General features: G+C 40.7%; 1 pseudogene; it reads right to left on the bottom strand.

Annotated features, from left to right (window-relative positions):
- Positions 1-19477, bottom strand: LOC139745060 (uncharacterized; annotated as a pseudogene).
- Between the last annotated feature and the right edge of the window lie 1714 nt (positions 19478-21191).

Genomic DNA, 21191 nt, shown 5'->3' on the forward strand with positions numbered 1-21191 from the left:
TACACGTACATGCACCTGATATGGCAATAAGATTCCAGAAAACCTCTTCTCAAAATACAATGTACAGTTGTATACAATAAATTGAAGGAACGATATCTATGGTCCATGAGGCTTTCATGCTCAAAAATAAGCATTTCAGTGCACAAGTGCACTTTCATTGTTGAGGTAACAAGCAATTGTGAGCAGGTATACCAACAATCACAAAGGATTACAGTAATCTGGTTTCTACCACATTCTGTCTTTCTTCCTCACACATTGAACTGCAAAAGGTTCAAATTTCCTTTTCAAAATCCTGTAATCCTTTCCAATTTTCAGGAGGTAGACATAATGTACTTGCACCTGTTATGGCACTTCAATTTCAGACAAACTTGAGAATTCTCAACAGAGAAAAACATTGAAGAAATGTGATCTGTCCAAAAGGCACTCATGCTCCAAAATAAGCATTTCAGTGCACATTCATCTAAGAGGCAAGAAGCAAATTTGGCAAAGGATTATGATAATCTAGTTCTCATCACATTCTTTCTTATTTGCACCACTAACAAAAAATGCTTTAAAGTTATTTTCAAAATCCTCTCAAATTCTCAGGAAGTGAATATACATGCACCTGATATGGCAATACGATTTCAGAAAACCTCTTCTCAAAATATAAACAAGACATTGAAGGAATGTGATCTACTGTCCAAAAGGCATTCATGCTCCAAAATACACATTTCAGTGCACGTGTACACTCACTGTTGAGACAAAAAGCAAACCTAAGCAGAGATACTACAATGGCAAAGAATTGTGATAATCTAGTTTTCACTGTATTCTTTCTTCCATGCACCTCAAACTGAAAAAGTTAGCTTTCAAAATCCTCTCCAATTCTCAGGAAGTGAATCTAAGTGACTTCATCAATGCATGACAATCTCTTCCTTAGTCTGGTGTGAGTACTTGCTGGTGAGCGATGTGGAGCCTGCTGTCTCTCTGCATGCTCTGCAGTGTCAAACGCTGAAGCGGCTACGTTGCTGCTTGATGATATCTTCCTTAGTCTGGTACGAGTACTTGCTGGTGAGCGATGGTGGAGCCTGCTGTCTCTGCTCTGCTTGGTCTTTGTATGTTCTAGTACTCCTGGCCACCTCGCTCATCAGTTCAGCAACATACTCTGCCATGGAAAGAGCATGCAAAGAATGATACCTATGATTACACAATATCACAGCTGAAATGTAGTTCATGTTCATAAGAGAGAGCAAGGACCACTATCAAAATGCTCACTGAAAAAAAAAAACAATTTTCAAACAAAATACTCCGAAACACAAGAGTTGAAAAAAACTAGAAACTGCTGCAAGCCAAACAATATCATTTGCTTTAACAAAAGAGAAAGAAAATATAATACTAATAAGGTAATCTATGGAATAAAACCACTCGATCCGTCATCTATATTTTGCGAGTCCAAATTTTCACGAATCAGGAATACCCTACGATTTCGCGAGTGGTTAGATTCACATTCACATCAAAGTACAGTTAATATTTTCAGGTGTCTTTAATTTCACAAAAATTAATATAAATATTTGGCGTATACAGTACATGTTGTGATAACTTGCTGATCTCAACAGAAAGTTTGTCTCAAAAGATGAGAATAGATTTTGATACATGTATACTAATGTACAACACATTGATATATAAATGTCATTGCAAGATTGACTAGCCAATACCTCACTAATGCTCGCGAATAAAGTACTGTCTGGTTATGCTGTTGTCTATCTTGTCAATGTTATTTTACTTTCTGGTTCAAATAACACAAGTCTATTGTATACACACCAAACCGTTGAGGTCCCTTGAATGGGGTGACTGTGGCCTTCCCTGGCCTGTACTTCAGCTTTTTCAGCTTGTAGCTTTTCTTCCCCTCTCGTGTTGTGGCTTGTGGTCGGTCACTGTTCTCATTGTAGTGTAGCGCAGCAAGGTGCAGTCTAAATTGAGAATAAAAATTGACAAACTATGAATCTCTACAAATACTCAGGGTAGCATAACCTACATGTCCAGTGCACTCTTGTTATAACTGGCATGGTTATAACAAAATTCTTTTAACAACAGAATCACAATACATGTCCTTAAATCAGCATCTACATATCTCCATACAGTATATTGTTCAGTTATAACAAGATTTCATACAACACAAGAGAACAGTCAGTACTGAGGATTTTGTTACTATGGGATTACACTGTACACTGTAATAGATGATATAAGTCTTTGCCACCATACAGATTACTAAATACCTTGACCCACACCAATGCAGACTTTCACAGAGAGAGCTTTTGCATGTTTACCTGCTGAGCATGCCATGGTACTGGTAAGCTTTCAGTTTGGGAGCAAAATGGTTGATCAGGGCGTGGAATGACTCGAGGGAAGAGGTCTGCTGGGCACTTGACATCTTCTTCACATCACTGAGAAAGGAAGTGCTGGCGATGATGGTCTCAAACTTCTCACATGCCAAGGTGCCTGATCATTTATAAAAGAAATCAATATTCAACATTATTTCTTGCTTTGAATAATTTTTATGTGTTTTGTTTTTTTTATGCTGCAAGTCCTGAGAAAAACAAGAGCCTATTGGCCTGATCAAATTAAGACCGAAAAATGACATTTTACAAACAATATGTCTGACTTTTTATGAGTCCATAAACTACAACTATATCTGAAGTCAGTATTACTACTGCATGCAAATAATAAGGATGCATTTGGATTCTGCTCATATCTTGTGTGTGCATGGCCCTTTACTTTAATACATAATTAGTAAGAGGATCTCATTGATCTTGACTTAAAGCATGATTTTCAGAGGTTTACCTGAAGCCCTAATTAACAATATTGCAGTTAATTTTGACCTTGACTGTAGTCCCTCCAACTTTGTTTTTGTTTGTTTGTTTGTTTATTATCTTATATCATTTCATGTTATTTAATTCTATTCATTTATTTATCATTATCATTCCTTTTTTTTTGGGGGGGGGTGGGTGGGTTAATGCAGATTTTATCTTACTTTACTTCATTTCATTTTGTTTATAAATTTATTTATCATCTTTTACTTTTTTTGGGGGGAGGGGGTGGGTTAATGCAGATAACTGTTACACATTAACATGGTCATGTTCTTCAACCTATAAACTATACCAGTAGTACCACCTTTTCTCTTATCTAACCAGCAGATGCAGTTGAAAAATGTCAAAGTGGTGACATTCTTGTCTTGACCCACTATCATTTCAGGCTGGCAATAGTTTATCTATAAAATATATATTACCACTTGGTATTCCAAGCTGGAAATACAGTTGAAAATGCAATTCCAGCTTTATTTCAATGACATTACGAACTCTGAACCTGAGAAATTTTGCATCCTAAGTGCACATTTGCACAGCACATTCTCACGTCATGTAGCATACATGGCAATTACTAGACCAACTCCAACTCCTCATGTAGACAACGAGGAAAAATGTCACTGTGCCCCTCATGGACGTCTTGAATGTGGTTGGCCAATGACATCCACTTGGACACACGCAGTTCTGGTTCAGCTTCAGGAGTTGAGCATGCGACCCAGTAGAGGTGGTTGTTAATGCTCTGCTCCCATTCGCCAACAACCTCACATCCCTTCTTCTTTGCTAGGGCATGGATTTTCTTTCGGATTCCTGATGTGCAAAGCAAGAAAAAAAACACTACTAATACAGCATTTATTTCAACACTAACATGAAAAATTAGGGCACTGTGGAAATAGAATACATAGGTTTGTTAAATCAAAACAGAGTACAGTGCACTCCCGTTATAACGAACACGGATATAACGAAATTCCGGTTACAACGAAGTAAAATTTAGGGCCACAACATTGTCAACTCTATGTATTTTTATTGTTTAATCATTCGGTTATAACGAAATTTCGATATAACGAAAGAAAATTGCCGGTCCCAAGGACTTCGTTATAACGGGAGTCCACTGTATTATGGAAAATAGTAAGCACAAAACAAGCAGATAACATATGAATTACATCATGTTATAAAAGGTTCAAAGCAAGCTTAAAGAGGTATGGTAGGTTTTGAGGTTCAACATAAATGCATTGACAGAAGGTGCTCGTTGGTAATAAGCTGAAGTACAAATACAAGTATAAGCCACGAAAGGCCTCAATTACTGCAAGAACCGTGAATACCTATTGAGGACGGACTGACTTTGCTACAACATACATTTTAAATCATAGACACTTGCCCGAGTATACTCGGGAATCATCCTCAATGGGTTTCTAAAAGAATGATAAATTGTGCGATATGATAAGATGACATTGTTCGCATATCTTTATCTAAAGAATGATATCCTAACGTTTCTAAGACCCCGTTTACACCAACCGAAAAGCTGGCCTCAGGCCGCCCCCCCCCCCAAAAAAAAAAAAACCGAACAACAACAACAACAAAATGCGAAAAGTGGTACCAAATTTGGTACCGAATTGCGGTACCAAATGGCGGCACGAGGCTACACTGTAAACGGGGTCCTATTCTTCAGTCATTCAATTCACATCTTCATATTTGACACACTGTATCATGTTCCACTGAATAGTACTAACTTCACTTTGCATGGGGTTATGACTCACCTTTGGCAAGATGCCAAACATCATACACATGGGTGATGGCTGGACTTGTTTCCCGAACATGCTTGGCAAGCTGCCTATGTCTGTCTGTCACCAGCTTCCCAATATGAAGTCCCTTGTTGGTCAGGAACTGGTGCATCCTCTTGAAACCTTCAAGTTCCATGTGGGCACTGTTCTTCACCTCATTACTCTGGGAGAAGGAAACAAAGCAATATTGTTCATTTACATATAAGTAGATTAAAATGCATTGCCAAGTAACTTATATTTGTAATATCTGAGATTAGGCATCATATTTTGCATTCAACTTTTTTTTTTCCTCAACATTTATCTGAAATATGTAATAATTGTACTTCATGATCCTAGCTATTATTATCATTAATATAATTATTGACATTACTATTAATACACTGTATTATCAATCAATATCAGGGTTCTAAGATGTAGCAAGATGAAGATATTTCACTTATCCAATACCTGCACTGGTTGAAGATCAATGATCTTGTTAATGCCAAGTTCAATGTTTTGCATTAAACTTTTTTTCCCCCCTAACATTTATCTGAAATATATAATTATTGTACTTCATGATCCTATCTACCATTATCATTAATACACTTTCATTATTGACATTACTACTAATACACAGTATTATCAATCAATATCAGAGATCTAAGATGTAGCAAGATGAAGATATTTCACTAATCCAATACCTGTACTAGTTGAAGATCAATGATCTTGTTAATGCCTAGTTCGATCCCAGTGTAGGTGCCATACTTGGCAGAATGCCCCGGGCTGTCGGCACGCCCATCCCCAGCGATGACCAGCATCTGTCCTTCTGCCTTCAGTGCTTCCAGCAGGGATCTTTGATGTGCCGTCCACACCTTCTCCACCACAGGCTGGAGGATGCGCTCTTGCTGTTTGAAGAATGTCCTCTCTGTAATTACTGCCACCTTCATGAAGCTGAGGATCCGAAGGGTCTTCACAGCGCTCCCTCCAGCAAACAAGGTGGCAGCAGACAGGAGGACATTCCCAGCTGGAGTGCTGCCATAGTGGGGCTGGCTGTCCCAGACAGCAGTTTTGTCGCACGCCACACATTCCGTGGTGACCCTCAGATGGGTGCCTGTCACCTTTTTATTTATGATGACATTCCCCGAGGAGCAGGAAGAACACCTTTGGAACAGTCTCATCAGGTGGCTTTCAAAAATTATGTACTTTGCCTCCTGATGAGGTACTGGTGCCAGGCTTGGTACATGCCGTGTTCTTGGACTGCGGCCTCTCCTGTCAAATATGCAAAAACAAAGAAGTACATGTAGGCATAAAAAACAACCATATGAATACAAAAATATTTTTCAGTGGTCAGATAAGTGCAATTTGTTGGTATGCATTGTGAACCCTAGATTCTTTTTCCTTTCTTTGTGTTCGCGTGCACAAAATCCACTTATATTTTGATTATCAACTTGCAGAGGAATTGTATTCATTAAACTTTTAAATCGCCCAAAATTAATGAAAGAAAGAGATAAATTATTAGAAGTTCCCTAAAAATTCTAATCTTTTAACTCACTGCAGCAATGTAGATGTAGCTATTCAAGAAAAAGTGAAAGAAAAACAACAAATACAAAATATGTAAATGAGAATGTTTGACAAAAGGACATACATGGAGGCATGGAACAACATAACCAATAAAGCTAATTTCTTGTGACTAAGGGATATATCCATTACACTGTTTACCTTGCCCTCTTGGCTTTTTTAGGTGAGCTTTCCTCATCCGAAGAGTCACTGTCATCTGGTGTATACCCAGGAGACTCTGCTTCCTTGCTCTCTGGGGATTTAGACTCAGACGATGATGAGCTGCTTGAAGATTTCTTCGCAGGAAGGTTGCACATTGTACCTCTTGAAGTCACCAGTGGTCTAAGGAGCGCCTGTGTGCCTGTATTTACCCCTTTATGGCACATTTGCACTCTCACTTGAGTACCTGCATAATATTGGAATAAAATGTATCGTAACTACTAAGCAAACAACACCATCATCTTTATCATTTTGTAATGTTCTGTTGTTGTTTTTTCATAATGACTGTCAGGACATCCAAGGGATAATGTCATCCTTTTTATGCAGTAACATCATTCTCACTTTAAAAATATTCACTTGAACAGAAATGTTAGGCCGGAAAAGAAACTAGAAATGTCGCTATGGCGACTGGTATGCCTCCGCCATAATGCATGATTCTCCTAATAGGTCTATAGTACATGTGGACAATGTGTGATTACATTTTCACAAAATTGGCAAAATATTAAAATGACATGTTTGTCACAAATGTATTGAATGTTTACCTTCCTTGACCTATGTTTAATTGGATGAATAGGAGATCATGTATTTGGGGATTTAAGAACTTTAACTTGACTTTGACCATTTCATAAGTTTATGCACTGAGTAATTTTCAAGGTATGGAGAAAAAGTGCAATTTCTGTATTGAACAGTAAATTTTTATCATTTTCATCTGGCCTTTGATTTATAAGAGAAGCACTGTCAGGCAGAACATACATAAATTCAGCATGTACTAAGTTTCAAGATAACTTGAGCCACTTCCGAGATATGGAGAAAAAAGTAAGTTCAGCACTTTCACTTGATCTTTGACCTTTTGACCTTTGACCTTCTTGGCAAAAAAAAAAATCCCAGAGAATCTCTATTGGGTTAGACATGCATACATCAAGTTTAAAAAAAAAAATATCCTGCTGGCATTGCAAATATAAGGAAAATATTAAGATTTTGAAGTATTGCCCTTGACCTTTGACCCCTGACCTTTGACCCCATGAACCCTAAATTCCCTAGATAACCACTGCCAGTCAGTAGATGCATATACACTATGTTCCATGAAGATACCTTGAACAATTTCCAAGATACAGAGAAAAAAGTGAAATTTTAACATTTTACTTGACCTTTTGACCTTTGACCTTTTGACCTCATGACCCCAAACTTTCACCAGAGAATCTTAATTAGGTAGTACATGTACCGGTATACACTAAGTTTCAAGAAAATATCTTCAGGCATTGCATAGATATGGGGGAAATAGTAAAATTTTAAGCATTTGACCTTGACCTTTTGACCTTTGACCTTGAGCATGTGCACCCAAAAGTTGATAGGCACAACTTCACCCCCTAATACACATACATGCCAAGTTTCATTAGGATACCTCAAAAGGTTTTGGTAGTTACCCTGTCCACAAAATTCATTACGGACGGACGGAAGGACGGACGGACGGAAGGACGGACGGACGGACGGACGGACGGATGGAAGGACGGACGGACGGACGGACAACCCGAAAACATAATGCCTCCGGCACCACTTCGTGGCGGAGGCATTTATAAAAAGTGTAAGACAACTATAATTCCCAGCCAATGTGAAGCATCTGATCAATATACTGGTACTGTACTTCACTACAGAAAGTGTAGATCTCATGTATCAACGTTTGTGTGAAAAATGAATACACTTTACTAATTCCAATGAAAATTGTCATTGTCTGGACCTTTAACCCTCCCATTTTACGTACACACTGTTCTTTCTTTCTCTTCTTGACTCTGGAAAGAACATGAAAGTAAAGATTTGAACTTCTAACTTGAAATACAAACTAAAATGTTGTAATACACTGTACCTTTCACTCTGGTAGCAACTCTTGTCTGAGTACCAACAGATCTAGTAGCTTGATGGAGTGGCACAGGAACTGTTGGCATTTCACCGGTTTTCTGTAATGAGAAACATCCAATATTTAAAAGCATTGTGGAGTTCTGCACAAAAAAAAAAAATATATAAGTGATAATGTCTATAGTACAAGTTTTTGCACATTTTTTTTTTCATGGCACTTGTATTTTGTACTTTTTTATGATGAAGTGACAGTTATTTAAAATATTTTCTGGAAAAAAAAACCAATGACAGAGAAAAGGCCATATTACTTCAGAAAAATAAAGAATTAGTTTGCATTATTTCAATAATACACGAGTGGATTCATAAAAAAGTACATGTACCAGTATAACTTGTGAGGTAGTTCTCACAAATGTACAAGAATCAGCACTGATTAAGGTGTTAGAGTAAAAAACTGAAACATCTTCTGATGTAAATCACATGCGTTGATGGGGAAGGATGGTTTCAAAACATTTTATGGTAACTCAACCAATGTCATGCATACAAAAATACTGTTTATAAAATTGCATGCAAAGTCCTGTAAATGAGAAATGTGCTGACCTTGCATTCACCACACTCGACTTCACAAATGATATTGTGTGGATTATAATTTTTACGTTATACACTTACCACCATCTTCGGCAGGTAGCAATTTTACTATACATGTATGTGCATCAAGATTTTATACACAGTCATCCACTTTCTTGAAAATCACATGAAATTACATTCCTTTGTAATCTGGTCTACATGTGCAAATGTTATCTTTTGAAATGTAGCAGAAGCAAAAAAAAACAACAACAAATAAACAAACAAACCCAAAAAACATAAGACTGGGTACCTGGAGGAGGTCTTCATGAAGTATGGGATCAGTTGCCACATGGCTCAGCCCAGGAATATCTGACAAGTCACGCTGATCATCTGACGTGTCCATAGGATCTTCCGATGACGTGTCCTATAACAGGTTCTTGAGAGCTGTCTCCTGCTGTTTCAGCGAGCAATTCATCTAGCATCTGAAAAATACAACCATATTTGAGGGGGTGGGGGAGTTAAAGAAGCTTGAAAATTTGTTGCAGAAATACCGGTACTGTAAAACAAGGATTTTTTGCATGCATTTCAATTTTGCGAATTCCTACCCTTTCCCTTTTGACCCTTTGTACAGCAGCCTCCTGCATACATGTAACACGGACAGCAGTCACTCATTTTGTATCCCACGGTGAACATCTACAATGTTGTACCTGCCTATAGCGGCCGCAAAAAACAAAACAATGGTTAACAAAAAAAAAAATAGCTGAACCATCAGCCATGAATGCGATGCCTTTTACATTTATTGCATGAATTCTATGGAGTCTTAGCTCTGTCACAATCACACAGACATTAATGACAAAATTAATGTAGCTCTTTGCCATAAAAAGCCGTTTTACCACCAACTTGACTCACCATGTACACCAGATTATATCTACAATTCCTGTTCATGTAGGCTTCAGTAATGCCGCCCTGAATACAGATGCCACAGAGGCAAAGACAACTCTTAATAACATCTCAGAATTTAGATACCCACTAATTAGTGTTTTAAAGTCCCTTTTGTTAACATAAGCTTCACACTTATCCATCTCCATCCAACTCGGCACTAGTGATTGTGAACCCCGTTCATGAAAACTTGTACGAACAATACAGTGTATTAGCAGTTTCTCAGGCTCGTAATGTTGTTTTTACATGAAAGAACAGAAGCAGGCCACTTTTGTTGTTTCCCTTGGGTGGCCGCTATAGCCTATCGCATAGACAGTTTTGACTCTATCTTGTATTTTAGATAAATGTACGGCAGTATATGAACTCACTAAAGTGTAGATCTGACCTACTTGCACTCACGGCATAGACAGTCTAGTCATCAGCCAGGCAAAATAAAAAAACACTCGTTTAAGGTTTGCAGTGTCTACTATACAAATGTCATAAATCAGAGTTTCAGGAGCTATACAAAGTTTACTTCTGCCTTGCATCTAGACAGAAAAATCTGTCTGTTTGGTTAACTATACACAGCCCAGTCGCTGTACATAGGTACTTCGCGACGTACCTATGTACAGCGACTGGGCTGTGTATAGTTATCTGTTTGGAGGATATTTTTTACTCATTAGTAATTTATGGCTCTTTCCTTAGATTCCATGAGCCAGACATGCAGACCTACACGTAGCTAGTCTGTTTTTATTATGTCCAACGACAAGATACATATTTTGGTCAACCTTGCCTAATAATCAGGTCATCCGTGTGGTACACAAGTTAGACCTCATTACCGGTAGTCATACATACAAAATTACAATCGCAAGGTGTACACAGTCACAGACAATCAAGTCTTATGTCATAAACTCATCTTGCTCTGTCCATCATCACATGCCTTTCCCAACTGTGAAACTGTATTGGCTCATGCTCATGGATGGCAGCCCTAAGCTTGCTAAGTAAACCTAATAATAGTTATTAATACATGTAGGCCCTACATAGTCATAGATCTACAATCGACATTGTACTGGTCTACTGGAGTACTGCATACTGCTGGTACTGCAACAGGTGTAGAACTGTTGTAAGGCTGTGAAACCCCGTTATAACGAGGTCCGTGGGACCGGCGATATTACCTCGTACCTCGTTATATCCGTACGCATCATAAAACAAAGAAAAACATAAGCACGACATCATATACCCATAAATGAAACCTAAGGACATCCTTTGCGTTGTTATTACACAATTATGGATCATTATTATTGAGAGAATAAAAGGAAATTATTTGTGAATTAGACGAAAACTAGGTGCTGAAATGAGTTAAATCTTAATTGTGATAATTCTTGTTTGTGAAGTTTTTTCTAAACACCAGCGCAGATAGAATAACATACAGGCCTTGTTTACCGTAACTTGCGAGGTATTTTTGCGCTGTTGGTGCCCAGCGGAAATGCGATGATTTAATGAATCATTTCGACTGTAATCTTGTACAATGTATTATCGTTGCGCCCGAAGGAATTAAAAATGCGTTCTTTATTTTCTTCCCAAAAATCTCCGCCTTTTGTACATCCGTTCTTGAAAAATATGCGACAGGATTGACTGTGGAAGGTTGTGATCCTTTTGACGCAAATCTATCTGGTAGACCATTCTGAAAGAAAGAAAGATCTTCATTGTGAAATGCAGTGTTAAAATTGTAATAATGAACAAACCCAGATCTATTCAAACTAATAAATGCGTTGTTTTCTTTTTCTGATTTAGGTTAACATGCGTCATTCAACTTTTTTTACGCTACTGTCACCTGGCGAGATCGCGATGATTTCAGGGTAACATACATGCGTTGTTTACCGTTAACTTGCGAGGTATTTTACGCTGTTAGTGCCCAGCGGGAATGCGATAATTTCATGAATCATTTCGGCTGTAATTTTATACAATGTATGATCGTTGCGCCCGAAGGGATTAAAAATGCGTTCTTTATTTTCTTCCGAAAATCTCTTCGCGATTTGTACATCGATTCGGTTCTTGAACTGTTAAACGCGTTTGTTTCTATTTCCAAACATGCGTTATTCAACTATCTTTTACGCTACGGTCACCCGGCGAGATCGCGATGATTTCACCAGTTATTTCAGCTTCAATCATACACACTCATATTTAAATCATCATTTGTTAAATGATAATGAACAAATCCAGATCTATTCAAACTAATAAATGCGTTTGTTTCTTTTTCTAAACACTGATTAAGTAGGTTAACATGCGTTATTCAACTATTTTTACGCTACCGTCACCCGGCGGGATCGTGATGATTTCAATAATTTTTTCGGCTTTAATCATACACACTCATATTCAAATTATCATTTGTTAAATGATAATGAACAAATCCAGATCTATTCAACTAAATAAATGCGTTTGACTTTGTTTCTTTTTTTCTGAACGCCGATTAAGTAGGTTAACATGCGTTATTCAACATTTTTTACGCTACTGTCACTCGGCGGGATCGCGATAATTTCATTAATTATTTGGGCTTTAATCATCCACACTCATTTGCTAACCAGCAAAAGAACTGGAATTCGGAACTAAAAATGGAAAGGATATAATGATGAGTTTCAGACGCATTCCAATTGTCCATTTTTGGCCACAAGTGTCGCTACATGAAAAGTTTTTGAATGCGTTGTCCTTTTTTTCCTTGTTGCGCTGTGGTCTGACCTAATATCGCGCACGCGTATCTCGCGAAAAAGAAAATCGAATGATTATGTTTAATAATTCAGTAGGAACATCGGAAGGCATTCTTGTGTCTTATTGCGTGGTTTAGAGGAAAAAATGAAAGGAACGGTTCTCTGCAAAACGGGAAAAAGACGTGGATAGCGTGAATTCGGTTTTCAATGTTTCGTTTGTCGCGTGTTTGAAAGCGACAATTTAGTCAAGAAATGGAGCCTCGTTATATCCGATCAAATTGCTTATGTTTTTCTTTATCATGATGCACCGAAATTGTTCTCGTTATAACCGGAATCTCGTTATAACCGAACTCGTTATAACCGATTCGTTCTGCCATAGGTTTGCATGCAAAGGAAAACGGGACCGACGCGATCACCTTGTTATAAGCGGTTCCTCGTTATAACCGAACTCGTTATAACGGGGTTTCACTGTACTACTAATATACTCGCACAGTTAGTTAGTATATGCCGCAACAAAGCTAGTGCGTGGGACCAAAAAAGAGCAACTACTAGTACGCTGTTGTAGAGCTGCATGGATGGAGCTCGCTCGTCTCCATGAGCATTATTATGCATGTCTCTGCATATCGCTGCAGTCCAGTGGGGCGGGCGGGGAGAAGCAACACATCGCGGTCGCTCGCGCTCCAGATCCGCTACTTGCGCTAGCGTTGCTGCTGCACAGCATTTACAGCACAGCGGCGGGGCGGGGATCACCACCACGCAACGTACAAAAACATGATAAAGCTTTCCAAGCTGTGCCTTTACAGAGACTCCAACTCTCCCGTTTTCGACGGGAGATCTCCCGTTCTCCCGTTTGAGATTTAATTTCTCCCGCCCTGGCTCAATGTCTCCCGTTGGAAAGGATTTCTTGCTATCGTATGTTGCAAAAATAAGCCTTATATAGCACCAGAGAGCATCTATAACCCTATAGGAACTTCGCGCTTCGCACACATAAACTTGGAGTCTCCCGTTTGCTAGGGGTTTCTGGCGGGAGAATCTCCAGATCAGAAGGTGCTTGGGGTTGGAGTCTCTGCCTTTACAATGCATACCTTCATAGCTGCGTATAAAAAACCGAAATCCACAAAGTAGTGGAATTTGGCACTTAGCAGTACTGTATACCCAAATAAATATTACGAATTACCACAACAACACAACCGTGTCCAAACCGAACCCCGGACCGCACTTTGTTCACAGTTATCGGGCCGATCGCTGTAAACCGAGTTAGCTAGCTATCCTAGCTGCTAGCTGCAGCTGCACTCGTCATCATGCATGCAACGTGTGTGCGTACCGCGGTGACACGTTTTGATAAAGCGCACATACAGTAACTAACTTCGTGGTCGTTCGTACATGTACTAATAGACCGGGGGCCCAGAGCATTTATTCAGCTGAAAAGGGTCACACTTTTTGATGGTCTCATCATATAAGGATGTGGCCAGGGGTCAATAAAATGAATTGCTGGCAAGTCACATCCTGTACCGTAAGCCTAGGGGCCACAAAAAGGGACCCCGAAAAATCGATTTATTCAGCCGAAGGGGGTCACGGACAAAAGTTGATGGATATTGTTCCTTTGGGTGTACTTATCATGAAAACAGCAATGCCAGCTATTTTATCCTGTACGGGGCCCCAGACAGTAGCCCCAAAGGGTCCCACAAATATGGTGTTATTCAGCTGAAAAGGGTCACGGCTAATTTCTTTTGCAATGGAAGTAGTTCCCATCAGAGATATCCAAAACACCAATGCCAGCTATTTTATCCTGTACGGGGCCCCAGACAGTAGCCCCAAAGGGCCCCACCCCCCATAGGCCCTACGTACAAACACACACAAACATTGATTTTATTCAGTTGAAAAGAGTCACGGCTAATTTCTTTTGCAATGGAAGGAGTACCAATCAGAGATATCCAAAACACCAAAGCCAGCTATTTCATCCTGCACGGGGCCCCAGACAGTAGCCCCAAAGTGCCCCACCCCCTATAAGCCCTACGTACAAACACACACACACAGCTGCACACACACACACACACACACACATTGACTTTATTCAGCTGATAAGAGTAACGGCTAATTTCATTTGCAATGGAAGTAGTACCCATCAGAGACATACAAAACACCAAAGCCAGTTATTTTATCCTGTACGGGGCCCCAGACAGTAGCCCCAAAGTGCCCCCCCCCCCCCCCTACACACATACTCACACAATAGTTTCATTCAGCTGAAAAGGGTCACGGCTAATTTCTTTTGCAATGGAAGTAGTACCCATCAGAGAAATCCAAAGCACCAAAGCCAGTTATTTTATCCTGCATGGGGCCCCAGACAGTAGCCCCAAATTGCCCCCTTACCCCCTCCCCCCTTCCCCCCCCCCCCCCACACACACACACACATTGATTTTATTCAGCTGAAAAGGGTCACGGCTACTTTCTTTTGCAATCGGAAGTATAGTACTCATCAGAGATATCCAAAGCACTAAAGCCAGTTATTCTATCCTGTACGGGGCCCCAGACAGTAGCCCCAAAGTGCCCCCTACACACACACATACACACACACACACACACACACGCACACACATATTGGTTTCATTCAGCCGAAAAGGGTCACGGCTAATTTCTTTTGCAATGGAAGTAGTACCCATCGGATATCCAAAATACCAAAGTCAGATATTTTATCCTGCACGGGGCCCCAGACAGTAGCTCCAAAGTGTTTTGCTTTATTCTCTTTATTGTTTGCATCTCTTCTTCTTCTTCTTAAATATGCGCTCCTTCGTCTTCATTTTCGCGACAACGACAACGTCCTCCTCATCATCATCAGTTTTGCTGTTCTGGCAAACATTTTCCAGCGTATCGGCTACGTTCGATTTTAAAGCGGCGAGAGCGGAAGACATGCGTAATTGAGTCTGGGAAAGCGTATGAACAGCGTAGCTAAAGCGGCCAACAGCGTTATCGAAGCAGGAATGAAGCGTCGTAGGAACAGGCCTTGATTTTATACGAGAGTAGAGAACTTAGTGAGAGCGTCGTTAAAGCGGGAAGGTCGTGCTTTGATCAAGAAAGCGGCGCAGCAGCGGGACCATGTCGTCGGTGTCTAGTCTGCTAGTTTAGACTACTTCCCGTTCTTGTGCCGCTGTTACTACGGTCAGAAAAACCTGGAATTGTTACGCTCATCCCGCGGTATTTACACTGTCACTGCTCTCTCCCCGTTGGAGCTACGATTCAAAATAGGTCAATCTTGATGGGGAGATGGGGAAGAAATTTTGAACCAGTTCAAAATTTCTTCCCGATCTGTAAAATTGCCAGATCCAACCCCATCACCCAAACGCTGCTACTACGATGTTCCCGGTCCCCGTACACTTTTGCCGCTCTCTCCCGATCTGACAGATTGAATAGATCGGGATGCAGATCTTGACAGTGGAATTACATGTGGGGACACTTTAGGAACACTCCGTGGGGCCCCGTACAGCTATATAACTGGTTTCGGTGTTTTTGATACCTCGTTGAGTACTACTTCCATTGCAAAAGAAATTATAGCAGTGATTCTTTTCACTTAGAATAAAATAAGACGGGAGCTCTTTCCGGCTACTGGCTGGGTGCCCCTTAACTGGATGGGTTTGTGTTTTACGTATCTCAGCAGTTAATTCCACTGCCAAGGAAAATAGGCATACATGACTCTTTTCACCTAAAAACACTTAATTCATATAAGTGGGAATACCTTGGGGCTATACCTGTCAAGGTCCCTGCATCCGGGCCAATTTCGCACCTCTTTTAATCGAATTCTGTAATGTTGAATTAGATTTAGCAAAAATTTCGCCTAGATGACATGGTAGTTCAATGTCATAATCTCTTCATTCAAATTAATTTTGAAACATTCACATTACCTCTAACCTTATTCTAAATAACACTTTTTCAACTGAAATCCATATAAACACCATTCCACTATCCGTTCATTCATAAATTCATGATGATATAGTCACGTGATCACACATGCTGCGCTCGTTCATTCAAATTGATTTCTGGCCATCTAATTTAACATGTTCTGCAGTCAATTAAACAGATATGTTCATGCTTGACCTCTTTCCTTATTTTCTTTCATCGTAGTTATTGTTTTGTAAGCATCATAGCATTTCATGTTTTCGTATTCGTTTAAGAGACTTTGACACCAGTTTTTTTTTTTTTTTTTTTTTTTTTTTTTTTTACGTGCTTTTTGAATCGGAAGAAGTAAGAAGCCACAAATTATCTGGCCGTTACGAGCGCTTTATTACGAGCGGTCGGCCAGTTCCAGGAAGTCAAGGTTATGATCCTCAAATGTTTTTTTTTTTTTTTAATAATTCTTTCTATGTCTTCTAGAGATATACGTCTGTATCTATTGTGCTGTCATGACTATAAAAAATGAAGTTAATCTGCATTACTGGTACACGTATAGGCCTATAATTACATGTATATGAAAGAGAAGGAGCGTTACCAGTCTGGTTACAGAACAACCAAATCCAGTTATACTAGATAAGAAATATGATACTTTTACTGCTTTATAACAGTAATTCATAGATGAAACGAAAACACACATAGAAAGACACGTTAAAATGATCTGAAACAAAGAAATAGCAAGATTTGAATTTGAATGAACACGTTTGGAATTTGACTGTCTTTCGCGAAATTTAATGACTGAAATACCCTTTTCGGCAAGTCAAGGCGAATTTGAATGAACGTAGGGTACCAGCCAATTTGAATACCCATTTTACGAATTCGAACCTTCTATCAAATGAACCAACAAAAGTGCGAAATTGGCTGGGAAAACCTAACTGGCTTTGATGTTTTGGGTATCTATGATGTAAACTAAGGCCTACTTCGATTGTAAAAGAAAAACAACTATGACTCTTTTCAGCTAAATGATGTCATAATAATCATGTGGGGGAGGGGCACTTTATGGCTACTGTACTGGGCCCAGTACAGGATGAAATGACTGGTTTTCGTAATATGGTCATCTCGGTTGTGCACTATACAGAAGTATGCTTCCTTTGCAAATTTCTTGGGCGTTTTGCTACTGTAACCTATCGGACCCCGTATACAGGATAAGATGACTTGCTTTGGTGTTTGTGATATCTCTGTTCAGTAGGCCCTGATATTTACGTTACCAAAGAATTTGTAAGACCATTTTCAGCTGATTCACAGTACATGTATAATGGATGGGACACTGTGGAGCTACTGTCTGTGGCTCTGTACAGGATAAAACAACTGGCCTTGGTGTGTTGAATATCTCTGATAGGTACTTCTTCCAGTGCAAAAGAAATTACCCGTGTTTGGGGCTATACTGTCTGGAGCCCCGTACAGGATAAAATAACTGGCTTTGGTATTTTGGATATCTCTGATGGGTACTACTTGCATTGCAAAAGAAATTAGCCGTGACCCTTTTCAGCTGAATGAAACTAATGTGTGTGTGTGTGTGTGTGTGTGTGTGTGTACGTGGAGAGGGGGTGGCACTTTTTTGGGCTACCGTCTGGGGCCCCGTACAGGATAAAATAACTGGCTTTGGTGCTTTGGATATCTCTGATGGGTACTATTATACTTCCATTGCACAAGAAATTAGCCGTGACCCTTTTTGGCTGAATGAAACTAATGTGTGTGTGTGTGTGTGTGTGTGTGTGTGTGTGTGTGTGTGTAGGGGTGCACTTTGGGGCTACTGTCTGGGGCCCCGTACAGGATAAAATAACTGGCTTTGGTATTTTGGATATCTCTGATGGGTACTACTTCCATTGCAAAAGAAATTAGCCGTGACCCTTTTTAGCTGAATGAAACTAATGTGTGTGTGTGTGTGTGTGTGTGTGCGGGGGGGGGGGGGGAGGGGGGGGCTCCTTTAGGGCTACTGTCCGGGGCCCCGTACTGGATAAGATAGCTGGCTTTGGTGTTTTTGATATCTCTGATGGGTACTCCTTCCATTGCAAAAGAAATTAGCTGTGACTCTTCTCAGCTGCACGAATAAAATCAATGTTTGTGTGTGTTTGTACGTATGGCCTATGGGGGTGGGGCACTTTGGGGCTACTGTCTGGGGCCCCGTACAGGATGAAATAGCTGGCATTGGTATTTTGGATATCTCTGATGGGAACTACTTCCATTGCAAAAGAAATTAGCCGTGACTCTTTTCAACTGAATAAAATCAATATTTGTGTGTGTTTGTACGTATGAGGGCCTATGGAGGGTAGGGCCCTTTGGGGCTACTGTCTGGGGCCCCGTACAGGATAAAATAGCTGGCATTGGTGTTTTGGATATCTCTGATGGGAACTACTTCCACTGCAAAAGAAATTAGCTGTGACCCTTTTCAGCTGAATAACACCATATTTGTGGGACCCTTTGGGGCTACTGTCTGGGGCCCCGTACAGGATAAAATAGCTGGCATTGCTGTTTTCATGATAAGTACACCCAAAGGAGCAATATCCACCAACTTTTGTCCGTGACCCCCTTCGGCTGAATAAATCCATTTTTCGGGGTCCTTTTTTGTGGCCCCTAGGCTTACGGTACAGGATGTGACTTGCCAGCAATTCATTTTATTGACCCCTGGCCACATCCTTATACGATGAGACCATTAAAAAGTGTGACCCTTTTCAGCTGAATAAATCTTCTGGGCCCCCGGTCTATAACCATCACATCATATCAGCGTAACAATATTTTCATCGGCGTAAAAAGCTAACAATATTCACAATAATTCTTACCTTCATTTTCTGTCGCTTTTCAGCGGCTGGTCGAGGAACTACATCCTTGCTGCCCAAACTGGCGGCCTTGATTTTTGGAATTGCGTCGGGTTTCAGCCGTTTCTGCCTTTTGAGGCCAAACTGGGCCCATAATCCCAGATCTTCGAAGTCCGCCACATCAAAATGCTCGCTGCATAATGTACCCTGCATATCACACTGGCGTCCGAAGGACCCTTCCACCGAGCCCTCGTGAGCTTCACCTTGGAAGTCCAAATTTTTCGCAGATTGGGGTCCTTTGGAAACGAATGAAGGCTAACCCCATCTTTGTACGTATTCGAACATCCCGCTACGATACATCGGGTCGGCATTTTCTCTTTTCTCTGCTCTCTGATCAAACAAATTCTCAGCTGAAAGAAGGTCACCCCGCATACGCAAAACACAATACAAAACCAATACAATGCTCGCATGCTGCGTGCAGCTCGACTGCGGCACAAAAGCCTAGCGACTTCTCAAACTGACGTCAGAGGGTCACGTGATAGTACTACCTCGTTTGGGACCGTTTTGGGGGGCGGGGCGATTGGAACTGAGACAAGGTAAATTCTAATGAGTTATGCACTTGTCAATTGTAGTCCCGGCCCCTGGGTACCCGGGGATGGCCGGGACTTGCATCACACTTGCAATTTTGGGATGTTACACCACCCGGCCAAGTCCCGGCCAAGTCTCCGACCGGTCGGGCAAAATTTTCATGGAAATCCCCCGCTAACTCCCCGGCAGGCCGGGCAAAATTGAAGTTGAAATCCCCGGCCAATTCCCCGACAGTCCGGGCAATATTTGTGCCGAAATCCCCGGTCAAGTCCCCGACAAGCCGGGTATATTTGCATAGAAATCCCCGGCCAAGTCCCGACCCTCAAGGCCCGGTCACACTGCCCAAAAGTCGCGTAAGTTTGCATGAATCACGCAAGAAATTTGGTTGTGCGTGCTTGTCCGTTGAGAATTTTCGCTGATTTACGCGATGAAAATCACCGATGAATTGCGGAAATATCACTCAAAAATCACTAAACCACGCACTTTCAGCGCATAGGCACGCAAAGGCCCCATAAAGGGCGAATACGTGGTTGTGCGCGACGACTGAGGTCCACGCGGAAAATCACGCATAATCTGCACTTCATCACAATGAATTGCGTATGAATCGCATGATTTGCTCATGAACGTGATAGTGGCAACATTTTCGCAAACGATCACTGATATTCCACGCATATTTCGCCCGTTTTTCGCGTAAGAACAACGCAAACTACGCAAAAATTACGTAAATTGTCAGCCGATGTGCACCGGATCGGCGCTTTACGCAATTCCGGGTTTTGAGGAGCTCAAAACTCGGCTTCGCGTAAAAGTTTACGCATTATTTGCGCTGTTTTACGTAATTTTTGCGTAGTTTGCGTGGTTCTTACGCGAACAATGCGCGAAATATGCGTGGAATATCAGCGATTGTTCGTGAAAATGTTGCCGCTATCGCGTTCACCAACGACTCTCCACTGACGATTAGCAGACATAAATAATGACGCATGTTTCGCGCTTGTAACACCTACGTATCACTGAAAATCACTGAAAAAAAAAATATTGGCGTAGGCCTATGTATCTCTAACAGAACACGCAAATAAACGCATGTAATACTTACGAAATACTGATCGATGAATCACTATAATGTATCACTAACAACTCACGTATGATTGTGGCGCTATATTTTTGCGTGATCTTTCCGAAGTTCTTGCGTGATCTTTCCGTAGTTCTCAGTTGCGCAATTCATCGGTGATTTTTCATTGCGTAAATCAGCGAAAATGGTCAAATTCTCGACGGACAAGCACGCAAAACCAAATTTCTTACATAATTTTGATATGCGATTATGCAACTTTTGCGCATGGAATCGTGTAAAGCGCCAATCCGGCGCACATCCGAGTCCGCGGACAATACGATCGAAGGTTCCACGTCAGAAAAATTCATGAAATGCGCAAATCGCGCATGTTTCGCGCTAGGCTCTATTTTCTTACGTGATTCATGCGTTTACGCGACTTTTGGGCAATGTTG

Source organism: Diadema antillarum, unplaced genomic scaffold, assembly GCF_040938485.1.
Source record: "Diadema antillarum isolate AM-2024a unplaced genomic scaffold, OU_Dant_1.0 seq00001232_RagTag, whole genome shotgun sequence".
Taxonomy (NCBI): Eukaryota; Metazoa; Echinodermata; class Echinoidea; order Diadematoida; family Diadematidae; genus Diadema; species Diadema antillarum.